This window comes from Heterodontus francisci, chromosome 14, assembly GCF_036365525.1.
Source record: "Heterodontus francisci isolate sHetFra1 chromosome 14, sHetFra1.hap1, whole genome shotgun sequence".
Classification (NCBI taxonomy): domain Eukaryota; kingdom Metazoa; phylum Chordata; class Chondrichthyes; order Heterodontiformes; family Heterodontidae; genus Heterodontus; species Heterodontus francisci.
In genome coordinates, this window is record NC_090384.1 from 58235507 (window position 1) to 58253506 (window position 18000).

Below are 18000 nucleotides of genomic sequence, written 5' to 3' on the forward strand. Positions count from 1 at the left end.
CCCGCTAATCTTTCTACCAATCGCCTTAAATCTGTGCCCCCTGGTAATTGACCTCTCTGCTCGGGGAAACAGGTCCTTCCTGTCGACTCTATCTAGGCCCCTCATAATTTTCTTCACCTTAATTAAGTCAACCCTCAGCCTCCTCTGTTCTAAGGAAAACAACCCTAGCCTATCCAATCTTTCCTCTTAGCTGCAACTTTCAAGCCCTGGCAACATTCTTGTAGATCTCCTCTGTACTCTCTCCAGAGCAATTATGTCCTTCCTGTAATGTCATCAATATGTTGAAACAATATCACCACCAGCAGGAGGACAAGCAAGCACAGGTATTTCAGATAGTAAGGACAGTGAAGAATAAAAGGGGTTGTGAGGATGAGGCAGAAGCAGGCCTAGACAGTTCCCAAATTGAACCTCCTACTAACCGGTTAGTAATTGTTAGGGAGATTAGACATTATGCTTTCATATTTAGATGCAGTAACAAAGGCAGACTTCTACCCAATTCCTCCCTTGGAAGACTGTATTGACAGAGTTGGCAGTGCCACGTTTCTTACCAAAATAGATTTGTTAAAGGGATACTGGCAAGTTCCATTAACAGCCTGAGCTAAAGTAAATCGGCCTTTGTCACACCAGAGGGTCTTTTCCAATGCCAAGCGATGCCATTCGGTCTAAAAAATGCCCCAGCAACTTTCCAAGGATTATTGAACCAAATGGTAACCAGTGTTCCTAACTGTAGTTCACCTTGATGATGTGCTGGTGTACAGTGACACTTGGAATGACCACTTGGAAAAACTATAAGTTCTGTTTAGAAAATTACAGTCAGCTGATTTGGTGATAAACCTTGACAAAAGTGAATTTGCAAAAGCACGGGTAAGCTACCTAGGGTATATACTAGGGCAAGGACAAGTATTGCCAAGAACAGTAAAAGTACAAGCATTGGTGGAGTTCCCTGCCCCTAAGACTAAATGAGAAATCATGAGGTTTTTGGGGATGTGTGGTTTCTACCGCAAGTTTGTACCAAATTTCAGAAACATAGATGCTCCACTGACGGAATTGCTACAAAAGAAAGCCAAGGTAGTGTGGTCAGGGGAGTGCCAAGCATCTTTTGAGAGGCAGAAAGCAATTCTGATCAATGGACCAGTGTTGGCTGACCCAAATTTCACTAAGCGCTTCAAGGTAGCAATTGATATTAGTGACCTGGGGGTCGGTGCAGTCTTGTTACGAGAAGATGAATCGGGCATAGAAAGGCCAGTGGGATATTTTTTCGAAAAGCGAAATTGACACCAAAAAAGGATACTCTACAGTGGAAAAAGAAACCCTGAGCTTATTACTAGCTCTCAAATATGTGAAGTATATGTCTATCACAGCTACAGAGAGACACTGGTGTATACTGATCATAACCCCCTAACCTTTGTGGAAAAGTTAAAAACCAAAATGCCAGATGATTTCGATGGATTTTACTATTGCAGCCCTATCACATAAAGATTATCCACATTGCGGGGAAAAACAATGTAATTGCTGATGCGCTGTCTAGAATTTAACTTTGCTTTGAGTTATCTGAGTATACAGATGATACAGGGCAGAACTGGGTTAGTTACAGGTAAAGAGTGAATGAGAATATGTGTAAATGTGTTTGAATTTTTTTTTCATATTCTGCTTTTTCTGTCCACACTATATAATGAAACGCATTTAAAAATGGCATTTCATTCCTCCAAGGGCAGAGGTGTTGTAACACTACATCAATGATTTGGATGTGGGGACCAAATGTAATATTTCTAAGTTTGCTGATGACACATGTGGGAATGTGAGTTGTGAGGAGGATTCAAAGAGGCTCCAAGGGGATTTAGACAGGCCAAGTGGGCAAGAACATGGCAGATGGAATATAATGTGGAAAAATATGAAGTTATTCACTTTGGTAGGAAAAACAGAAATGCAGAGTATTTCTGAAATGGTGAGAGATTGGGAAGTGTTGCTGTCCAAAGGAACCTGGCTGTCCTTGTTGATAAGTCATTGAAAGCTAACATGCAAGTGCAGCAAGCAATTAGGAAGGCAAATGGTATGTTTGCCTTTATTGCAAGAGGATTTGAGTACAGGAGTAAAGAAATCTTGCTGCAATTGTACAGAGTCTTGGTGAGACCGCACCTGGAGTATTGTGTACAGTTTTAGTCTCCTTACCTAGGGAAGGATATACTTGCCATAGAGGGAGTGAAACAAAGGTTCACCAGATTAATTCCTGGGATGGCAGGATTGTCCTATGAGGAGAGATTGAGGAGACTGGGCCTATATTCTCTCGAATTTAGAAAAAGTGAGAATTGATCTCATCGAAGCATACAAAATTCTTACAGTGCTCGACAGGATGGATGCAAGAAGAATGTTTCCCCTGGCTGGGAGCGTCTAGAACCAAGGGACACAGACTCAGAATAAGAGGTAGGCTATTTAGGACTGAGATGAGGAGGAATTTCTTCACTCAGAGGGTGATGAATCTTTGGAATTCTCTACCTCAAAGGGCTGTGGAGGCTCAGTCATTGAGTATGTTTAAGACAGAGATTGACAGATTTCTAGATATTAAAAATATCAAGGGATATGGGGATAGTGCAAGAAAATGGCATTGAGGTAGATGATCAATCATGATCTTGTTGAATGTTGGAGCAGGCTCGAGGAGCCGAATGGCCTACGCCTGCTCCTAGTTCCTATGATCTTTGTAATTCTCAAGCACATCGTTGAGGAAAATTTCTCCTATCTCTCCTAATGTACTTTAAATTACATACCAGATGACAGTTACAAATAAGGATTGCCATGCACCCATTTCAGCTCAACGTCCCAGAAAGAACCTGCAGTTCCCCATCATGACATACTGCTGTTAAAGAATTATTTCTCTGTGTTACTATATCATTCCAATCAAGGTGTTAAAATGATGCATATAGAGATTCACTACTTTGGCAGCACCTCCCAAACCAGTGACCTCCAGCATCTAGAACATGGTGTCCAACATGCGGCCCACGGGCCAGAATCCGGCCTGCCAAACGTTTCCGTCCAGCCTGCGGGTGTAAACTGTTCTTGGGGCCATTCCTCATCCTCACCGTGACTGAAGATTAGAAATTTCCCTTTGTCTTCTTCTTGCAGGGTGGCCTTTTTAAAAACATCACACTGTCAGTTTCAAGTTGACAGCTGCTGACATCAGGAACAGCCGTTTTCACAAGACTCGGTTTTCCAGCGGGTTCTCACTTTTTTTTCAAAAGCCCGCTGAAAACCCCAAGTGCTGTTGGGAAACAGCTGTTCCCGATGTCCGCAGCTGTCAGCTTGAAACTGACAGTGCAATTTTTTTTAAAAAACTGACCAACTACCTGCTGAGCGTCCACTCTCTGCAACAGTGTAAGAGGTAGAGAAGGGGGGAGAGATAGACGGAGAGGGGGGAACAGACAGAGACAGAGAGAGGGGCAGAGAGACAGAGAGGAGGGACAGAGATAGCGGGGAACTGAGTGGGGAGTGGAGAACACTGGAGACACGGGGGTGGAGATGGGGGGGGAGAGAAGGGGAGGCGGTGGTGTAGTGGTATTGTCAATGGATCCAGAGACCCAGGGTATTGCTCTGGGGTCAAGGGTTCAAATCCCACCACAGCAGAAGGTGAAATTTGAATTCAATTAATAAATCTGGAATTAAAAAGCTCATCTAATAATGGCCATGAAACCATTGTTGTAAAAACCCATATGATTCATTCATGTCCTTTAGGGAAGGAAATCTGCTGTCCTTACCTGGTCTGGCCTACATGTGACTCCAGACCCACAGCAATGTGGTTGACTCTCCCATGTCCTCTGAAATGGCCTAGCAAGCCACTCAGTTGTATCTAACCGCTATGACGTCAATAAAAAGGAATGAAACTGGACGGATCTCAGAGGTAGTAATCTCAGGATGGCTACCAGTGCCACATGATAGTCAGAGTAGAAATGAAAGAATAGTCAGGATGAATGCGTGGCTTGAGAGATGGTGCAGGAGGGAGGGGTTCAGATTTTTGGGACATTGGGACCGGTTCTGGGGGAGGTGGGACTATTACAAATTGGACGGTCTACACCTAGGCCGGACTGGAACCAATGTCCTTGGGGGTGCTTTTGCTAATGCTGTTGGGGAGGGTTTAAACTAATGTGGCAGGGGGATGGGAACCAAATGAGGTCAGTGGAGAGTAAGGATGTAGTAACTAAAGCCTGTAAGGAACTAGATAATGAAGTCAGCGTGACTAAGGGAAAGAGTAGGCAAGGAGCAGATGATGAAAGCAAAGGGACTGGTGGTCTGAGGTGTATTTGTTTTAATGCAAGAAGTGTAATAGGTAAGGCAGATGAACTTAGGGCTTGGATTAGTACCTGGGAGTATGATGTTATTGCTATTACTGAGACTTGGTTAAGGGAAGGGCATGATTGGCAACTAAATATGCCAGGATACCGATGCTTCAGGCGGGATAGAGAGGGAGGAAAAAGGGGTGGAGGAGTTGCATTACTGGTCAAAGAGGATATCACAGCTGTGCTGAAGGAAGGCACTATGGAGGACTCGAGCTGTGAGGCAATATGGGCAGAACTCAGAAATAGGAAGGGTGCGGTAACAATGTTGGGGCTGTACTACAGGCCTCCCAACAGCGAGCGTGAGATAGAGGTACAAATATGTGAACAGATTATGGAAAGCTGTAGGAGCAACAGGGTGGTGGTGATAGGAGATTTTAATTTTCCCAACATTGACTGGGATTCACTTAGTGTTAGAGGTCTAGATGGAGCAGAATTTGTAAGGAGCATCCAGGAGGGTTTTCTAGAGCAGTATGTAAATAGTCCAACTCGGGAAGGGGCCATACTGGACTTGGTGTTGGGGAATGAGCCGGGCCAGGTGGTTGACGTTTCAGTAGGGGACTACTTTGGGAATAGTGATCACAATTCCGTAAGTTTTAGAATACTCATGGACAAAGACGAGAGTGGTCCTAAAGGAAGAGTGCTAAATTGGGGGAAGGCCGACTATACCAAAATTCGGCAGGAGCTGGGGAATGTAAATTGGGAGCAGCTGTTTGAAGGTAAATCCACATTTGATATGTGGGAGTCTTTTAAAGAGAGGTTGATTAGCGTGCAGGAGAGACATGTTCCTGTGAAAATGAGGGATAGAAATGGCAAGATTAGGGAACCATGGATGACAGGTGAAATTGTGAGACTAGCTAAGAGGAAAAAGGAAGCATACATAAGGTCTAGGCGGCTGAAGAAAGATGAAGCTTTGAAAGAATATCGGGATTGTAGGCGCAATCTGAAACGAGGAATTAAGAGGGCTAAAAGGGGTCATGAAATATCTTTAGCAAACAGGGTTAAGGAAAATCCCAAAGCCTTTTATTCCTATATAAGGAGCAAGAGGGTAACTAGAGAAAGGATTGGCCCACTCAAGGACAAAGGAGGAAAGTTATGCGTGGAGTCAGAGAAAATGGGTGAGATTCTAAATGAGTACTTTGCATCGGTATTCATCGAGGAGAGGGACATGACGGATGTTGAGGTTAGGGACAGATGTTTGATTACTCTAGGTCAAGTCGGCATAAGGAGGGAGGAAGTGTTGGGTATTCTAAAAGGCATTAAGGTGGACAAGTCCCCAGGTCCGGATGGGATCTATCCCAGGTTACTGTGGGAAGCGAGAGAGGAAATAGTTGGGGCCAGAACAGATATCTTTGCAACATCCTTAAACATGGGTGAGGTCCCGGAGGACTGGAGAATTGCTAATGTTGTCCCCTTGTTTAAGAAGGGTAGCAGGGATAATCCAGGTAATTATAGACCGGTGAGCCTGACGTCAGTGGTAGGGAAGCAGCTGGAGAAGATACTGAGGGATAGGATCTATTCCCATTTGGAAGAAAATGGGCTTATCAGTGATAGGCAACATGGTTTTGTGCAGGGAAGGTCATGTCTTACCAACTTAATAGAATTCTTTGAGAAAGTGACAAAGTTGATTGATGAGGGAAGGGCTGTAGATGTCGTATACATGGACTTCAGTAAGGCGTTTGATAAGGTTCCCCATGGTAGGCTGATGGAGAAAGTGAAGGCGCATGGGGTCCAAGGTGTACTAGCTAGATGGATAAAGAACTGGCTGGGCAACAGGAGTCAGAGAGTAGCAGTGGAAGGGAGTTTCTCAAAATGGAGACGTGTGACCAGTGGTGTTCCACAGGGATCCGTGCTGGGACCACTGTTGTTTGTGATATACATAAATGATTTGGAGGAAAGTATAGGTGGTCTGATTAGCAAGTTTGCAGACGACACTAAGATTGGTGGAGTAGCAGATAGTGAAGGGGACTGTCAGAGAATACAGCAGAATATAGATAGACTGGAGAGTTGGGCAGAGAAATGGCAGATGGAGTTGAATCAGGGCAAATGCGAGGTGATGCATTTTGGAAGATCCAATTCAAGAGTGAATTATACAGTAAATGGAAAAGTCCTGGGGAAAATTGATGTACAGAGAGATTTGGGTGTTCAGGTCCATTGTTCCCTGAAGGTGGCAACGCAGGTCAATAGAGTGGTCAAGAAGGCATACGGCATGCTTTCCTTCATCGGACGGGGTATTGAGTACAAGAGTTGGCAAGTCATGTTACAGTTGTATAGGACTTTGGTTCGGCCACATTTGGAATACTGCGTGCAGTTCTGGTCGCCACATTACCAAAAGGATGTGGATGCTATGGAGAGGGTGCAGAGGAGGTTCACCAGGATGTTGCCTGGTATGGAGGGCGCTAGCTATGAAGAGAGGTTGAGTAGATTAGGATTATTTTCATTAGAAAGACGGAGGTTGAGGGGGGAACTGATTGAGGTGTACAAAATCATGAGAGGTATAGACAGGGTGGATAGCAAGAAGCTTTTTCCCAGAGTGGGGGATTCAATTACAAGGGGACACGAGTTCAAAGTGAAAGGGGAAAAGTTTAGGGGGGATATGCGTGGAAAGTTCTTTACGCAGAGGGTGGTGGGTGCATGGAACGCATTGCCAGCGGAGGTGGTAGACGCGGGCACGATAGCGTCTTTTAAGATGTATCTAGACAGATACATGAATGGGCAGGAAGTAAAGAGATACAGACCCTTAGAAAATAGGCGACAGGTTTAGATAGAGGATTTGGATCGGCGTAGGCTTGGAGGGCCGAAGGGCCTGTTCCTGTGCTGTAATTTTCTTTGTTCTTTGTTCTTTGGATCACCCGGCATCGACCTAGGCACCGGAAACGACAGTGGCAAACCCAGCCCTGTCGACCCTGCAAAGTCCTCCTTACTAACATCTGGGGGCTTGTGCCAAAGTTGGGAGAGCTGTCCCACAGACTGGTCAAGCAACAGGCTGACATAGTCATACTCACGGAATCATACCTGACAGACAATGTCCCAGACACTGCAATCACATCCCTGGGTATGTCCTGTCCCACCGGCAGGACAGACCCAGCAGAGGTGTCGGTTGGTACAGTGGTATACAGTAGGGAGGGAGTTGCCCTGGGAGTCCTCAACATCGACTCTGGACCCCATGAAGTCTTATGGCATCAGGGCAAACATGGACAAGGAAACCTCCTGCTGATTCCACCGACCACCATCCCTCAGCTGATGAGTCAGTAGTCCACCATGTTGAACACCACTTGGAGGAAGCACGGAGGGTGGCAAGGGCACAGAATGTACTCTGGGTGGGGTACTTCAATGTCCATCACCAAGAGTGGTTCGGTAGCACCACTACTGACCGAGCTGGCTGAGTCCTAAAGGACATATCTGCTAGACTGGGTATGCGGCAGGTGGTGAGGGAACAAACAAGAGGGGAAAACATACTTGACCTCGTCCTCACCAATCTGCCTGCTGCAGATGCATCTGTCCATGACAGTATTGGTAGGAGTGACCACCGCACAGTCATTGTGGAGACGAAGCCCGCCTTCACATTGAGGATACCTTCCTTTGTGATGTGTGGCACTATCACTGTGCTAAATGGGATAGATTTCAAACAGACCTAGCAATGCAAAACTGGGCATCCATGAGGCACTGTGGTCCATCAGAAGCAGCAGAATTGTACTCAACCACAATCTGTAACCTCATGGACTGGCATATCCCCCACTCTACCATTACCATCAAGCCAGGAGACCAACCCTGGTTCAATGAAGAGTGCAGGAAGGCATGCCAGGAGCAGCACCAGGCATACCTCAAAATGAGGTGTCAACCTGGTGAAGCTACAACAGAGGACTATCTGAATGCCAAACTGCATAGGCAGCATGCAATAGACAGAGCTAAGCAATCCCAAAACCAACGGATCAGATCTAAGCTCTGCAGTCCTGCCACATCCAGTCGTGAATGGTGGTGGACAATTAAACAACTAACTGGAGGACGTAGCCTCACAAATATCCCCATCCTCAATGATTGGGGAGCCCAGCACATCAGTGCAAAAGATAAGGCTGAAGCATTTGCAACAATCTTCAGCCAGGAGTGCCGCGTTGATGATCCATCTCGGCCTCCTCCTGAAGTCCCCAGCATTACAGATGCCAGACTTCAGCCAATTCGATTCACTCCGCGTGATATCAAGAAGTGACTTAAGGCACTGGATACAGCAAAGGCTATGGGCCCTGACAATATTCCAGCAATAATACTGAAGACCTGTACTCCAGAACTTGCTGCGCCCCTAGCCAAGCTGTTCCAGTACAGCTACAATACTGGCACCAACCCTGCAATGTGGAAAATTGCCCTGGTATGTCCTGTACACGAAAAGCAGGACAAGTCCAACCCGGCCAATTACCGCCCCATCAGCCTCAATCATTAGTAAAGTGATGGAAGGTGTCATCAACAGTGCCATCAAGCGGCACTTGCTGAGCAATAACCTGCTCAGAGATGCTCAGTTTGGGTTCCGCCAGGGCCACTCAGCTCCTGACCTCATTACAGCCTTGGTTCAAACAGGGACAAAAGAGCTGAACTCAAGAGGTGAGGTGAGAGTGACCGCCCTTGACATCAAGGCAGCATTTGACCGAGTATGGCATCAAGGAGCCCTAGCAAGACTGAGGTTTATTGAAATCAGGGTGAAAAGCCTTCGCTGGTTGGAGTCATACCTAGCACAAAGGAAGATGGTTGTGGTTGTTGAAGGTCAATCATCTGAGCTCCAGGACATCACTGCAGGAGTTCCTCAGGGTAGTGTCCTAGGCCCAACCATCTTCAGCTGCTTCATCAATGACCTTCCTTCAATCATAAGGTCAGAAGTGGGGATGTTCGCTGATGATTGTACAATGTTCAGCACCATTCAAGACTCCTCAGATACTGAAGCAGTCCATGTAGAAATGCCGCAAGACTTGGACAATATCCAGGCTTGGGCTGATAAGTGGCAAGTAACATTCGCGCCACACAAGTGCCAGGCAATGACCATCTCTACCAAGAGAGAATCTAACCATCTCCCCTTGACATTCAATCGCATTACCATCGCTGAATCCCCCACTATCAACATCCTAGGGGCTACCATTGACCAGAAACTGAAATGGAAGAGTCATATAAATACCGTGGCTACAAGAGCAGGTCAGAGGCTAGGAATCCTGTGGCGAGTAACTCACCTCCTGACTCCCCAAAGCCTGTCCACCATCTACAAGGCACAAGTCAGGAGTGTGACGGAATACTCTCCACCTGCCTGGATGGGTGCAGCTCCAACAACACTCAAGAAGCTCGACACCATCCAGGACAAAGCAGCCCGATTGATTGGCACCCCATCTAAAAACATTCACTCCCTCCACCACCGACGCACAGTGGCAGCAGTGTGTACCATCTACAGGATGCATTGCAGCAATGCACCAAGGCTCCTTAGACAGCACCTTCCAAACCCTCGACTTCTACCAACAAGAAGGACAAGGGCAGCAAATGCATGGGAACATCACCATCTGCAAGTTCCCCTCCAAGTCACACACCATCCTGACTTGGAACTATATCGCCATTCCTTCACTGTCGCTGGGTTAAAATCCTGGAACTCCCTTCCTAACAGCACTGTGGGTGTACCTACCTCACATGGACTGCAGCAGTTTAAGAAGGCAGCTCACCACCACCTTCTCAAGGGCAATTAGGGATGGGCAATAAATGCTGGCCTGGCCAGCGACGCCGACATCCCATGAATGAATAATAAAAAAAAAGATACAGAGAGAGGGTGGGTGGAGAGGGACAGAAGGGGAAGAAGGAGACAGAGAGAGGGGGAAGGAGGAAACTGACAGAGGGGGAGAAGGAGACAGACAGACAGAGAGGGGGAGAGGGGGGAGAGAGAGTCAAAGAGTCATTTACTTATGGCACAGAAGGAGGCCATTCTGTCCATCGAGCCCATGCCAACTCTCCACGGAGTTATGCAGTCAGTCCCACTCCCTGGATCGATCCCCATAGCCCTGCAAGTCTATTTCTTTCCAGTGGCCATCCAACTTCCTCTTGAAGTCACTGATTGTCTCCGCTTCCACCACCCTTGTGGGCAGCATGTTCCAAGTCATTACTACACACTGCGTAAAAAGTGCTTCCGATATTCCCCCTGCATCCTCTGCACAAAACTTTCAATCCGTGTGCCCTAGTCCTAGAGGGGAGAGGGAAGGGTGAGGGACACACACACGCAGAGCACGGGGAGAGGGGGCACAGCGAACAAGGTCGCTCCTGAAAGATGGACATCTAACCAGAATACTCTGCATCGCTACATTAAGTGTGCAGGCAGAGATTGACGACTTATTAAAGCAAAGAGAATTCCAGGTATGTCACTGAATCAGTTTTCAAAATGGTGATAAAAAAGTAAGTCAATAAATTAGTCTTCTTATTTCAAGCTTCTTCACAAAAATGCACATTTGTTGTTTTTATTAGTAAGATAATTTTTTCATGCCTTTATCTTTCGCTGGCCCCCTCCGGGCCGAGCAAAAGTCCTAATGCGGCCCTCTGCCTGTAAAGGTCGGACAACTCTGATCTCGAAGGACAAGAGAAGTAGGTGCATGAGAATACCATCACCTCCAAATTCCCTGGCATCCTGAATTGGACATATAGTGCGCTTCCTTCATTATTGCTGGGTCAAAATCCTGGAACTCCCTACCTAGTAGAATTGTGAACCATAACTGTTAAAGAAAAAGGTCCATGACCACCTTCTCAAGGGCACCTAGGGATGGGCAATAAATACCAGCTTTTTCACTAATGCCCATATGCTAAGAATGACTTTATAAAAAGCCTTAACCTGTCTATCCAGGAACGTGCCTGGTTTGACAGTAGCAAAAATATTTCACCATTGGCAAAGTGTCAAGAGTAGTTGTGAGGGTGGCAGAACAGTCTGTAACAGTTACTGTGATTCTGATGAAGCCCATACCACCCTTACTGTAATCTGACAGTAGTCTAATTAATTTTGTCATGTAAAGTTAAACATGCATGCAACATTGAAAGAATGCATAAAATGACTGCATAACATTTTAATGGTCCTGCTGATTATTTTTGGTGTAACTTACCACAGGGATATTAATGTTAGTTACGATAAAATATTCAAATGTCACAATAAAGCTACATTCTTATTGTAGTATGTAGCCTATATGCTGAACAATTGGCACCTTGCCCTATTCTCCAGTAGGTGCTTGTCACTCTAGAGTTGGCATTTCCTGGCTGTCCGTTTACTGAGAGAACTTGATAACATGCATCAAGCAGTTTGATGTCATGTTTACCATGCACTGTTTAATTCAGTGGCAGTCTCAAAAAGAAAAAAACTTTCATTTATAAAACTCCTTTCACAACCTCAGGATGTCCAAAAGCTCCTTGCAGCCAATGAAGTAGTTTTGAAGTTTATTCACTGTAGTAATATAGGAAATGCAACTGCCAATTTGCACACAGCAAGCTCCCACAAACAGCAATGTGATAATAACCAGAGATAATCTGTTTTTAGTGATGCCTATTGAGGGATAAATATTCCGAAGAAGGGTCACTGAACCGAAACGTTAACTCTGCTTCTCTTTCCACAGATGCTGTCAGACCTGCTGAGTGGTTCCAGCATTTCTTGTTTTTATTTCAGATTTCCAGCATCTGCAGTATTTTGCTTTTATTTGAGGGATAAATATTCATCTGGACACTGGATATAACTACTTTGCTCTTCTTCAAAATAGTGCCAAGGGATCTTTTATGTCAGAGAGCAGACAAGGCTTCAGTATAATAGTTCATCCAAAAGTGCAGCACTAGAACATCAACCGAGACTTTTACACTCAAGTCACTGTAGGTTGACTTGACCCCACAATTTTCTGACTCAGAGGCGACAGTGCTACCCATTGAGCCACAGCTGACACCATTTCTGGTAGCAACTGTGTAGTATAAACACAGTGGTGATCGCACTTCGAGGTACCTCTTTTTCAACACTAGTGGTGCAATACCACTAGCTGAAAATGTAAACAAGTGTTGCGAGACCACCTCCTGCCATTTTGGCCAACTCTCAGAATATGGTAATACTGTTGTAGACTAGTTTTATCTGCCAAACTCAAGGATTAGAAAACGTGTATTTGGTTGCTCAGTGGCACAACCTATAATTATACTGTCCAATGTGGTATGAAACAGTACAGACTAGGAAGTTCTCATTTTCAGTCTCTGGTCTGTGCTGAGTTAGCTGGGCTTAGTCCTGCAGGGCAGTAGAGGTGTTAGAATTGGCCTCCAAGATCTTCTGCCGAAGAAACACAGCCAGGATTCCTGCTGTCAAGTTCACCTGTGTACAGGCCAGCAAAGCTCTTTATGAATTCCTAAGATTCACTCGGGAAAGTTTGCTGCCAGGAAATAGAAGTCGTGAATGCCGTTTCAACAACTGCATGTGTTTAATCTGCGTAAATTAACAACACTGACAGCTGGCAAAGACTGCGGAATTGCAATATATATGTAGCTCAAATGGCACTCCTGTTGATTGCCACATAATCACATGGGTGATGCCTCTTTGAATTTTATTGGATGCTATGTTGAGCAGGAGGTAATTGTAGCCCCCCATAGCGGGCAGGTTAGTAGCGGGGGATAGGTTAAAATATCAAAAAGTGGGAGACCCGACTGCAATCCAGCTCCGAAGACCGCACATCATCTGCAGCAAATCCAATGAAGTGGAGGTGCATGAAAAGAGCCCACCCACTCTCCCCTTCAAATCCAGACCAGCCGCTCACATTGCTGTTTGGGATGCCAGGGATGACCTAATAGCTCGAAGATTCAGTTAGTCACTCACACTGGACCAAAGCAAGTATCACATTCTCCCGCACCACCCTACACACACAAAGCAGTTCTGTAACCAACCACACACCCATAGCACATCCCTCAATTAGTTCCATCAGTTCACATCTGCTCATTCATCACGAAGCAACTAAAAACATGAGTTGCCACTTGGCACACAAGAATGGGCAACATGGTTAAGTAGTGTAAATTAATAAATTTCATATGAGGCAATAGCAAAAGGAAACTTAAATAACGTAACATTTTCACAAAGACCCATATGCATACCCTTGGTGAATTACAATGTTTCTCTAGTCCTACTTAGTGCAAACCCTGTGGCTTCAGCTGAAGCAAAGGAAGGCTGCTCAGATCCCTGCTTTGACTGCTGAGATGTTCTTGGCCAGTGACCTCTGGGTTTTGGAGACCATGAGGGCCCTGTCAAAGACTGCTCCACCTGCACCTGTGCAGGGGCAGACTTGGCCTTTAGGCGATGAGGCAGTGATTCAGTCACTATGAGAAAGGGCAATCAGTGAGATGTGGGGTCGTTTTGAGTGCCTGATTTCTATCTTCCAATTCAGCATCATCCTTCTGCTGGGCCAGTGGCACATCACTTCTATCTCTCTGCTGGGGAGCAGCTTGGAGAAGTTCAGTGATGAGTTGTAAGACCACAGATAAGGTATCTGTCATTCTGTTCAAAAGACAGCAGCCATGTATGCACAGCTGTCATCATGGCCTGCATGGACTGGCTTGATGGCAGCGATTGAAGCTCTATGGTGGCAGCCATTCATCTTTTATTTGTTACTGGAATCAAGTCAACATAACTTAATGTTGTATGAGATGTGGGTCATAGATATTTAATTGTGTCACCAGGCAGCTGTGAAGTCCCAGTCTCTCCATTTCTGATAGGGACGCAGAGATGTCACTAATCACCATTACCTCTTTTTCTGCAGCCAACGGTTACACAATCCATGGTGAACTACATCAAGTCCTCTCTCTTGTGTTTTGTGCTGTCTTCTCTTGCAATTGGGTGAGGGTGACGATTGGCAGATGCATCACATTCGCATAAGTATTGGGGTGAGTGGAGTGGTACATGGATAAATGGGGATGTGAGAAAGTGCATAGAAAGTGAACAATTGGTATTCTTGAAACTCAAGTAGGTGTCGGGACTAATCTGATGGAAAATGCTTAACAAGATGGAGTGAGGTTGGGGGGATGATGTGCATAACCTTTCCTGGTCTGGTTAGGTCATTAAATCGCTTCTTGCAGTCCAGAAAAAGGACTCAATTTTCCTGCTGTTGACCTCCTGAGCCACCTGCAACCATGCTTTCTTGGTGCCAGCAGCAGGTTTCTTCTTCCCATTGCCAGAGAAGATTATCTCCTGCAGGCTTTTCACTGCACTCAGCAACATAATTGCAGGTGGCAACAGTGGCGCAGTGATTAGCACCGCAGCCTCACAGCTCCAGCAACCCGGGTTCAGTTCTGGGTACTGCCTGTGTGGAGTTTGCAAGTTCTCCCTGTGTCTGTGTGGGTTTCTGCCGGGTGCTCCGGTTTCCTTCCACAGCCAAAGATTTGCAGGTTGATAGGTAAATTGGCCATTGTAAATTGCCCCTAGTGTAGGTTGGTGGTAGGAGAATGGTGGTGATGTGGTAGAGAATATCGGGTTAATGTAGGATTAGTATAAATGGGTGGTTGTTGGTTGGCACAGACTCAAAGGGCCTGTTACAGTGCTATATCTCTAAATAAATAAATGATGTCTTGGTAAACCAGCTTGCAGCCCTTGACCATCCCGAGGCCATTTTTAAACTTCACCATTTCTTTGCCCAAACTCCTACAAATACCATCTTTGAATTGGCCCTTTAATTAGCCGAGTTGAGATCGTGCCATATAGGTGCACATCACACCTGGTGTTTCACATTGGAGATGCAAAATCCAGAAATACATTTATAAATAGGTAGCCATGTTGAAATCAGACATTCAAATGTATCAAAACTTTTTCTGCATTTTGCATCCCTATGAAGCCATCCACATACTTCAGAACCTCCCTCTGGATTATTATTGGGCCCTATGACTTTTCATCAGTGCAATTTCTGGTAACCATAGAAACTATGTGGCTGTCAATTCAATCTCTTTATAGGGAACTTGGCATCATATCTGTGTTGGACTGATCTCAGTTGCAGCTGATGACATCCTTACAACCAAAAGACCAGGCGCTAAATTCTGTAGTATTATTGCAGATCAGCCATTTCCTTTATTTGTCCTCTTCATTTTGTTTCTTTTCTGAATGCACTGGATTATGTTCTGTGGATGGTGGCAGCTTTATGGTAACTCAAGTGCTTTCTACATATATGTCTAGACGATGATGGTTGACAGTCCATTTGACTATGGGGACTGGCACATGAGTCTAATCCTACTCTCATCTTGTTTCACACAGGTGAACTTGACAGCAGGAATCCTGGCTGTTTTTTCTGCCCCTCTTGGCAGGATGCCAATTATAACACCTCTGCTAACCTACAAGAGTGAGATTGGTTCACTCAGCACAGACCAGAATTTAAGCATAAGAACTTCCTGGTCTGTATCACTTCATACCATGTTGGATGTGTAATCATACCTTATGCCACTGAACAACCAAACATGTATTTTCTAATTATAGAATGTTACAGCATAGAAGTTGGCCAATTGGCCCATTGTGTCTGTGCCGGCTCTTTGAAAAAGCGATTCAATTAGTCCCACTCCCTAGTTTTTTCCCCATAGCCCTGCAAATGTCTTCTTTTCAAGTTATATATCCAATTCTCCTCTGAAAGTTACTATTGAATCTGCTTTTGCCATTCTTTCAGGTAGTGCATTCCAGATCATAACAATTAGCAGCGTAAAATAAATTCTCCACATCTCCCCCACTTTTTGTTGGTCGATAAAACTAGTCCACGATGGTAATAAGGTAGTCTGAGAGTTGTCCATATTCTTACACCAAGACCCTTTCCTTACCAATAAGTAATTCATACCACAGGACCATCTACAAGTGTATTTTTCTCTGATTGTTAATGTACGGCAAAATACCAGTGCGCATATAAAACAAGAGAACATAGTTTATAATTTATGCCATTTTCCCTCATACTGGCAACAGAAGGAGATATAGCTACTACAGTTTTAACTACATTAAGAAAATTATAACCAGTTGCTTCAGCTTAATGTTTCTGCCTGATTATCTTTAGCTAGGTTTCAAACAATTTCCTGAATGCATGCTCCTGATATAGAATCTCATCTGTCGAGAGTACATATCAAAAAATCATGGGTGCATTTCCAATTGTAAACCTGCTAGCCATAATTTTCTGCCTGCATTTTTAATCGACGGAATATCACAGAGACCTGTGATTGGACAGAAAATCACCTTTTCGGAAATTTGGCCTTTAGAAACATTAGTCGGAATAACCACATTTTCAGAAGCACGTTTAATCATATGTTTAGTATGAAATGCAAAATGTAGATGCTTTTTAATCCCGCAAAGATACTCGTTTCAGGAAGTGGATTACAAGCAGCAATCCAATCAAGGGGTTCAGATTACATTATAAACCACACTCTCATAGTTTGTTCATCAACTGAACCAAGAAACTGGATCACAGACATAATCCTCTGCCACCCATCCACTTTTCTATTTATTTTATGGAGTCAAACAGTCTTTTAAAACTGCTGCTTCTTTTGATGCCCCAAGTAGGGCTGGAATTCAGGACCTCACAGGATGCTGAGTTGTGACCCAAACCTTACAGTGTAGCCCAGCATGCAGGTCCGAAGCTTGTTGCTATGTAGGGTCATATTGAATGCAATATAGGACCAAGCCGGTAGTGAATCGTGATGCATGGCCCTTTGCAGCATACAGTTTCATGATGCAGGTCTGGATTCTGTTCCAGTGCCACACAGTACATTGGAGCATAGTGCAGTGCTGTGCAGCTGATTGGCTCATAATGCAGGATTACGCAGGTCTCTGAACCACCTTTCACAGCTTTGATCCACGATGCATTATATAATATATAATTATGTAATGAACTGTGGAACAATTGATCGTCATCCACTCTTACTTGAGATTTCTTTAGATTGGCCTGGAAGTTTGTGAGGGTTCTCTGGCGGATAATCACAGAACCTTTGAAGGAATGGCATAAAGGGCTAAGCATAGACACTTGATGTCTCTTCTCCAGGGTTTCAGCCAAAGTTATGGTGGGAGATCGGGAGATCCTCCCATGGACCTCAGGTGGCTAGGATATTCACATCTTATCCACTTAGGTGTGAGAAATGGTTAAGTTCTTATTTGTGGAACATTGAGAAAAAATTGTTCTATTGTAATTTAGATTTCTTTAATGTCAAAGTAAAGGCAGACATAATTGAGTAGCAAGTCTGTGGTTCCCATTTCCCTGCTTTACACTACTGATATCAAGAGGCGCATTGTGAGGTCATCTCCCAGATAATGAGCGATCGTTCAGTCAAAAGCTACTGAAAGGAATACAAGAATTTTGGACTCTTTTTTGGTTTTGAAACAGTTTATTTCTTATGAAAGTCAAGCATTGTACTATTAGTTCCTACAATGTATTGCTGATTTATGCAATTCTCTTACTTGGAAGTAAATCTGACTTTTCTTCTTGTCTGGGTATAATACATCACCATGGGGTCCTATATTGCATGCATTCAATATGACCCTACATAGCAACAAGCTTCGGACCTGTACACTGGGCTACACTGTGAGGTTTGGGTCACAACATAGCATCCTGTGAGGTCCTGAATCACGGCCCTAATTGGGGCATCAAAAGAAGCAGCGGTTTTAAAAGACTGCTTGACTCCATAAAATAAATAGATAAATAAATAGCTGAGGTGAGAG

General features: G+C 44.7%; 1 protein-coding gene across 2 annotated transcripts in view; it reads right to left on the reverse strand.

Moving 5' to 3' along the window:
- Positions 1 to 18000, reverse strand: part of LOC137377064 (ethanolamine kinase 2-like) — a 511523-nt gene that overhangs the window by 44590 nt on the left and 448933 nt on the right. The gene's annotated exons all lie outside the window — the stretch shown is intronic.